Raw genomic sequence first — 8656 nt, 5'->3', positions numbered from 1 at the left:
GTAGATCGACAATTCTTCAATCACTGGCACGTCATAAAGATCATCTCCCACTGAATCGTCATGCGACCTGCTGTACGTTTTGAGTGAGTGAGTGAGTGAGTTTAGTTTTACGCCGCTTTTGGCAATATTCCAGCAAGAAACACGGCTGGGTAACACTATTTGAGTTTAGTTTTAAGCTGCACTCAGCAATATAACAGCGGCGGTCTGTAAATAATTCTTTACCAGACAATCCAGTGATCAACAGCATGAGCATCGAATTATGCAACTAGGATACTATGAAATGTATCAACCAAGTCACCGAGTCTGACCACCCGATCCCGTACGTCACCTCTTACGACAAGCATGGATTACTGAAGATACATTCTAACCCGGACCTTCACGGGTCACCTGGAAATGGATGCGCCCTGGCGGTTTTGAACAGTGTGCTTTATTAATGCGGTAACAGTGACAGCCCTAGTGTTTCTAAACATCTGCTGGGGTGGAACTCTTGAAATTGATTTCTTAATTATAGCTGGTGGTACAGATCTAAAACAGAATATATGATGGGAGTTCATTAGTATGTACACCTCTGTAGTATATTCTTTCTCCTACAACCTTCATTCACAAGCCGAAGGAGTGAAAATATACTCCGAAACGTCATATTCCTCACATGACAGAATATTCCTCAGTTTCCCTTCAAAGTCTATCACTTTTCAATGGCAATCAAAGACAAGAAATCATCTTCTATAAATGCGATGGGGCAGCATGGATCCGGCAGGTTTATATGATTTTACGAATGCTTCTGTCGGAACCGTCCTAACATACCTCCACGGCAATCCTTTGGGTTTCGTGTTAGTGGAAGTCGCGGTGGCTGTGTTGGTTATACGGCTGACTATGTGTGCTGGCGATTAGGTGCCTGACCCTGAGGGTGCGGGTTCGAATCACGAATTGGACTCAACCAACAAAGTACGAGAATTTGAACTTTCCAAAGTAAGGGAAATCCTAAATATGACACTAACATAACGGGTTAGGCGGCTGACTTTGTATGCTGGCGATTAGGTGCCTGACTCTGAGGGTGCCGGTTCGAATCCCGGTTGGGACTCAATCAAAATAGTACTAGAATTTGTACTTTACTGAGAAAGTGAAATCCCAAACATGACATATGTTGCATTTGACCACTTTCTAAATGACATCGTGTAATCATAGCTTTCGACCGTGGGAGCCGTGCCAATTCACACTTATCAGAGGGGTACACAAAGTTCGCAGTCTAGACTACCAGTTGCCCGACTTTCATTTTTTGTGGAAGTCGCGCCGGCTGAGCTGGCTAGACGGCTGACTTTGTGTGAGGGCGAGTAGGTGCCTGACTCCGAGGGTGCCGGTTCTAATTCCGGATGGGACCCAACCAAAAAAGTACTAAAATTTGTGAAATCCCAAATATGACATATGGTGTTTTTGACCACTTTCTAAATGGCATCGTGTAATCATAAATATGACAATAGTTACATTTGCCAACTTTCTAAATGACATCGTGTACAGTGTGTGAAATTACCAGTGGCCCGCTAGCCCTTGGCTACTAAAAATCCAATCGAGCCAGCAAATATCCATAGTTACTGGCCCGACCGGCTAGTGAAATATTACTCTCTTGTAAAGTTACTAGAAATGCACTTTTGAATAGTGCAGGATTATGACCTGATAAAATGTTCACCATATTAGCTTAACGACGAAACCATGTGAACATTCAAATTTCGGTCTCGTGAACTGTTTGTGGGCGAGTAACTAGCTAGCCCGACACTTCAACACTTCATTTCCATCAGTGTTTCAATAATCAATTAACAAAATTTCAAGACAAACAGAGGGCACGCGCACACGCACGCACACACACACACAAACACATACACACACCACCCCCATTCCCTGCATCCGCCTCTTGGATGGGGTGGTCAGGCTCGCTGACTTGGTTGACACATGTCATCGTTTCCCAGTTGCGTAGGTTGATGCTCATGTTGTTGATCACTGGAATGTCAGGCCTAGACTTGATTATTTACGGAACGCTGCCGTTTCGCTGTGCTGGAATCTATTTTCTGTACAATCAGTTATGTATGGATCACCCGGATCATCACTTCTTATATACATTTTTCTGTGTACAACTTTGAGTCCATTTATCAGCGGACGTTGGACTGAATCAAACCAAATTATGAAACTGAGTCAACAAATACGGGCCAAAGTCTGACATCAAAACACCAGACTCAAAACATTTTCATATCCTTTCGATTCTTTATATCCTCGTCGTAGTGGGCGATCACACGAGCCGGCTTATGAGCTGTGCAGGCTTGTGATCCAGCGAGCTTGGAGGTGGTGGGATTGAGACCACCTGTGACCGGGTGTGAAAACGTTAGAGTCAACTTTGTGTGCAGACTCTTTCAGTGTTGTCATTATCCCTAGTGTACAGTACACAACCTCGGGCACCCTTTAGAACCCACGAATCCCTTAGCATATCACCACATAATGGCCACATGAAGTAATGTGTCAATGTGTCCCGTCCCACCCAGTTGTGAATGGGTACCTCGTAAGGATGGCAAAGCCACATTAACTGGGTGCGCCAGATTGACATTCAATGACAGGGAAAACAATCGTCTGAGCATGCATGTGGATTGGATGGGCTATAGCGGCATATAATAGTATTACCCAAATGATAACATACCTTAGCCGATATATACACATGCTGGAGTACCCCGTCTTTTTCAACCAATTTAAACGTTGCATTATACTAATTTTTGTACTTATATTTCACTTTACCACAAACGTAGAATATCATAATTTCGAACGAATCGCTTCCAACCTAGGGTTTCTATTTTGTCTTGACAATGAGAAAAATTATTACCTGTGGTTGTGGGACGCAAGCATAAGGCTGTCCTTGGAGGCACTAAGCAAATGTCTATGAACTATTCTTTTTCTCTAGTTCTTATCACAAATGTAGTCCTATATACAATCTAGATCAGACAGATTATCGTGTGTCCTACTTATACGCTCAAGTCACTGACTTACCTTGTCTAGTCCCCTTTGCTCGGAAAATACAACATCGATTTTAAAGTAAATATTGACTAGCATAATCTGTACTTTGACCTCTCTGACTCACTATGGAATTCCCTCTTCTTGTGATCTTTTTTCCAGTTGTAATATTGATTTTTATTTTTTCCCGTAACTTAAATAATACCATCACATTCTCTCTCTCTCTCTCTCTCTCTCTCTCACACACACACACACACACACACACACACAGAGAGAGACACACACACACAGACACAGGCACAGAGAGAGAGAGAGAGGGGCCGAAACAGAAAAGCAGGCAAGCACACAAGCACGCACACAAGCGTCGTTTTAATCCAGAAACATAGTATTCTGAACGATGTGACTGGGTTCGGTCTAGTCCGGACGAACGTGGGGGTTATGTACTTATATCACATTTGTAGCTTAGATATTACAAACTACGTGTACCAATGCATGCCGGACACTGTCTACCGGACGATATCAACTGAATCGCCACAGTGTATGCGTGCGTGTGTGCTCGTTGACCATACGTCTTGGATGCCGAGTTATTTTTCCGTTGTAAATTCCATTAGGTCTGAAAAGTATTGAACTCTGCGCTGGATCTACCTACGTCTTACACACTGAAATGTTGAACATTATATTTTCTACTCGGTGATGTGAAAAATACGCACTGCCAAATGTTTCCCGAAATTTTGTGATGCTGTTTATGTAGAACTAGCCTACTGATATATCGCAGTTTGACGTCAGTGCCCTCTCATTATGCATTATTCCTTTAATACCCATTGCAAGGTAACAAAACGTATCATCTTGTAACGTCTGTCGGTTTGAGACGAACGTGGGACCTAACGTCAGCCTAACATTCTTCTCTCTAGTGGCTCACTACAACCTATACCCTACAGAGTCGTCCCAGCTCAGGGGTACTTTTGGCAGCTGCCGATCCCTTTAAATGCCTCTTCCGCCAAGCATGGGTAACTGAAGAACAGTTCAAACCCGGATCTTCACGGGTCTAATGTTTATGATGTACGTCCGGTCATGTCTAATGTGTTTTCTATGCACTCTAAATCAGTGCGTCCAATTGACGCGTTCTGCGCAGATCGATGCTCATGCTGTTGATCACTGGACTGTCTGCTCCAGGCTTGATTATTTACAGACTAACCCCACACAGCTGGAATATTGTTGAGTGCGGCGTCAAACAACGACCGAACCAGATTTCGAAGCAGGAGAAACGTCATCAAGTGATAGTAATACATGGAGTAAGTGAGTTTAGTTTTACGCCGCTTTTATCAATATTGCAGCAACATCACGGTGGGGGACACCTGCTTCGAGCCACTATATCCAAGAAAGTCCATGCAAGTCTAGAAAATGTGGCAAGTCTAGATTCCCTCAGCTTCGGGCTCTCTAAGCTTCTGAATGAAGTCTCAGGGCTCCATTTCATTACATTTTTTTCAAACTATGAACCTTTTTCAATAAAGTATGTTCTTTTCAGAGACTAGTTGTTAGTCTAAGCCAAGGCATTAGTCTCAAGAGATGCTAGCCCTGAGCTTTGTGCTTGCGACTCTTGATACTTCCCCTGGGCTTCCCACACGACACTGAGAGGGAGTAGGGGTCGGGCTGGGTAGGGTGATGTTGGGGGCAATAAAAAGTCCTGTCACATACTCCTTCAGTGGCGTGTCAGTAATGGGTGATAAGAATCTTTGCATGTGTTGAGAAAATCCAAGAAATGATCGCTCTGTAGATTTGTTTAGTCTCTGAAAATGAAGAAAGTCTCAAGGCTCTATTTCATTATGTTATTTTTTTTTAACTATGAACTTTTTCAGTTAAATATGTTCATTTCAGAGACTAGTTGTTTGTTTAAGGGACATCAGAAATAGGCCTAAGCTTCACATGTACTAATGTGAGTTAGCGAACGAAGAGTCTTCCCTGTGACCAGTGGACGCTTTGACCATTGGGTTACCCCACCGCACCGCATGCAGAACAAACCAGCACAGGACATGCGTTTGTTTGTTTGTTGTTGTTGTTTATTTTATTTTTATTTTGTGAAATGTATGAGAAGACAGGCAGTGATAGGTTGAAAGGAAAATAATATGGTTCATGGATTGTGACTACATAGCAGTTACACAAGTTAGAGTGGGTAAAATATAAGCCGATCCGCCTCTTGATTATTTGATATGGAAACCTAATTATAGAGCGTTATGTGTACAAACGTCTTTTAGCATTGATTTACACAGATTTACGACCAAACTGTTGTGCAAATTAAACATGGTCAGGTCATATGAGCCTGGACTTTGAACCAGCATGTGTCCATTCGCCAAACACGTGTTTATTCTTGCAAAAAGTCGCCAAATACTGTCATCGGCTGCTCAGCTGTAAAGAGGTCAGAGGTTATAGGTTAAATGTCAGCTCGCGACCCGGGAACTCGCAGCTGAAACTGCGAGCCATATCGGCGGGGTGAGGGGTTGTGTAAGGTTTTTCAAGACAGGACAACAGGCACGACTAACAGGACTGCATCACTGTAGCACGCCATCATCAAAAGAAACAGTGTTTATGGTAAAACACATGACAAGAGCTGTGCTATTTTAGTCGCGAGCCCAGCCCTTCGACATGTTTTAGGTCCTTCAGTACCAATGCTAGTGACTTCGTCAACAGAGAAGTGTGTATGTGATGTGACAACGCTTTAACTGTCCAGTGGGCGAGACTTGACGACAGCAGATTTTCAACATACATTATACGGATGACCATCTGGTCGCTAGAGGATCCAGCGATTGACTGAGTGGTTCACAAAGAATGCACTCGCTTACGCTTCTCAACACGTGTACATTATGATGCAACTCTCCAGGAATACTTGGACAACACGGATTTCTGTCTGATGACACTGTGAGCTCGAGAAAGGTAGAATCCATATTTCTGTTCATATCGGAATCGTCACAGTCTATGTTTTGCAGACGGATGCCATTTTTTGTCTTGTTATGGTTAATGTAAACATGTGATTGATACTTAATAATGACCCTTTATGTAAACATTTTTAATCCAAAGACCACCTTTATTATGAACTGAATATTTTCTACAACCATTAAGAAAACTAAGGGTTTTTTTTCTTGAAAGTGCACATCTTTCATGAATTCTTTAAGCTAGTAACAGTATACCAAGAAATATCTGCACAAATTGACAAGCTGCTCGTTTGTATTTAGCAGAGCCCCTGGTCTCTGGTATTTAATCTGTATTCATGATATAGTATTGCATCATGTCTGCCAACTGGAGCGGAATGTGCCAACTGGAGTGGAAGGAAACTGTCAAAAATATAGTTGTTTGCCCTCACTGGAAATTCCTCAATATGCTTGACCATCAGTAGATGCAATAGTTGAAATTGTTTTTAAAATATGACATATATCATGTGAATTCAAAACATTTCTGTGTGGCCGGTTTGCAGGGATAGCATCAACTTCAGATTACAGTTACTCTCTCTCTTTTTCGCGTAGCAGCAGGGTGGGAAAAAAAAGAGGAAAAAGAACAAATTTTATGGGAATAACAACTTCTTTATAGCAATAGATGCTATGTTTCATTTTAGTCAGATTGTGAATCCATAAATTTGTTCCTCTTCATCATATCTTCTTAATGACTTAATGAATGTTGGAAAATACCAGTTGTTGTTATTGTCAAGAAGGGTGTACTCAATTCTACTGCAGAGATTAGTATGATTTTCAAGCCTTAATGTTTGTTTACAACTGTTGAAATACTGTTGAAATTTTGATTCTGATAAAGTCACAGTAATGAAAATGACTGATCTCGTCACTCCTAGATATTACTGCCATCATTGAGATAGACCTCAGTTGTATTTTAGCTTGTGTTTGCAATTGTTCATAGAAGTTATGCAGCACTATTGTATTCATTTAATCAAAGTTAAGCAGCTTTGAACCGACCTGAACACACTGATGCATCAGTGCAACAGCAGGGCCTGTGTGATGCCAGTCTGCACTTGATGTAAGATTGACACAGCTCCACACCAATCAGAATTCAGTGCTGAAGTTCTGCACTATTCCTTTTTGAAAAAGTGAAATCATTCTTCACTGGTATGACCAAAAGTTACACCTCCCGGTGCTAATATGAATAAAAGTTAAACAGTTAACTAATATGAACAATTTTCTACATTTTAGCACTAATGTTACCAAAGTTAAACAATTCTGTTACAGTTATGAACAATGTTACATAGTTTTGCAATATGAACAAAGTTATGTTGTTGTGCAAATGATGTGAACAATGTTATACAGCTATGTGCTAATATGAACAGTGTTAGCTGTGCTAATGTGAACAGTGTTGCACAGCTATGTGCTAATATGAACAATGTTATACAGCTATGTGCTAATATGAACAGTTTGATGCAGCTTTGCTAATATGAACAACGTTACACATCTGTAGCTAATGTGAACAGCGTTACACAGTTCTAGAACTTCTACACTGATATGAACTAATGTTCCACTAGTATGAACAATGCTTCACAGCTCTTTGCTAATATGAACAAGGTCACACAGCTCCTCACTGATTCAATCAATAGATGCATAATTTGAGCTTAGATACAATGCAAAAATATCTCTCTCTCTCTCTCTCTCACACACACACACACACACACACACACACACACACGTGCATCTTTAATTTCTTAGTCTAAATAACATGCTAGTTGAAGACAAATAGCTTTACTACAAACTGTTTGATTTGATTAATGCATGCAGTTTATCAGATATGACTATGAGTTACAGATACAAAGACATAAATATCATAGCATCATAATCCAACAGCTGTAAATGGAAATTGATATGACGATTAAGTGTTTGATATCCTTTCAATAATGTCACTGACATCAGAATTAATGATTTACCAGTACTCAAACCAAAATTAATAATATATATCATGGTATCTTGTCAAAAACACTTTCACCATTATGTCTGACATTGTAACCTTTTTATGATTTTATAAGTTTAGTTTTACACCACTTTTAATAATATTCCAGAAATATCATGGCAGGGCTAGGTGTCACCAGAAATGGGCTTCACACAGCACAGCACTAACACAATAGTCATGAGGCTCGCTGACTTAATACTCCAGTTCTGTAGATAGATGCTCATGATTTTGATCACTGGATTGTCAGGTCCTGACTCAGCTATTTTCATTATTTACAGGCCAATGTCATATTGATTGAGTATTGCTAACTGTTGCATTAATAAACAAACAAGAAGCCATGCCATGCCAGAACTATTCAAAACTGTGTGTGAAGTCACTCACTCCCTCACTCACTCACTCACTCACTCACTCACTCACTCACTCACTCACTCACTCACTCACTCACACGCTCACTCACACATGAAGTGAGAAATATATAATATTACACTAACTCATTCACATTCAAAAGTGTTAACACATAAAGGTCCAGTTAAAATATTGGCCTTCAGCAACCCATGCTTGTGCTAAGAAGTGACTAACAGTATCGTGTGGTCAGGCTCACCGACTTGGTTCACACATCGTCGGCTCCCAATTCCACAGATTGATGCTCATGCCGTTGATTACTGGATTTTCTGGAACAGACTCGATTATTTATAAACCACTGCCATATAGCTGGAATACTGTTGCCTTCAGC

The 8656-nt window shown here is 40.9% G+C and overlaps 1 protein-coding gene across 1 annotated transcript in view; it reads left to right on the top strand.

Annotated features, from left to right (window-relative positions):
• The first annotated feature begins 5411 nt into the window (after nucleotides 1–5411).
• The window catches only part of LOC137265849 (delta-1-pyrroline-5-carboxylate synthase-like), a 41812-nt gene continuing 38567 nt past the window's right edge, over nucleotides 5412–8656 (top strand). The window contains exon 1 of the mRNA XM_067801309.1: nucleotides 5412–5916. The gene's annotated coding sequence lies outside the window, so the exon portion shown is untranslated. The remainder of the gene's footprint in view (nucleotides 5917–8656) is intronic.

Source organism: Haliotis asinina, chromosome 15 (genome assembly GCF_037392515.1).
Source record: "Haliotis asinina isolate JCU_RB_2024 chromosome 15, JCU_Hal_asi_v2, whole genome shotgun sequence".
In the NCBI taxonomy this organism is placed as follows: Eukaryota; Metazoa; Mollusca; class Gastropoda; order Lepetellida; family Haliotidae; genus Haliotis; species Haliotis asinina.
This window is presented reverse-complemented; position numbering and strand designations above follow the sequence as displayed.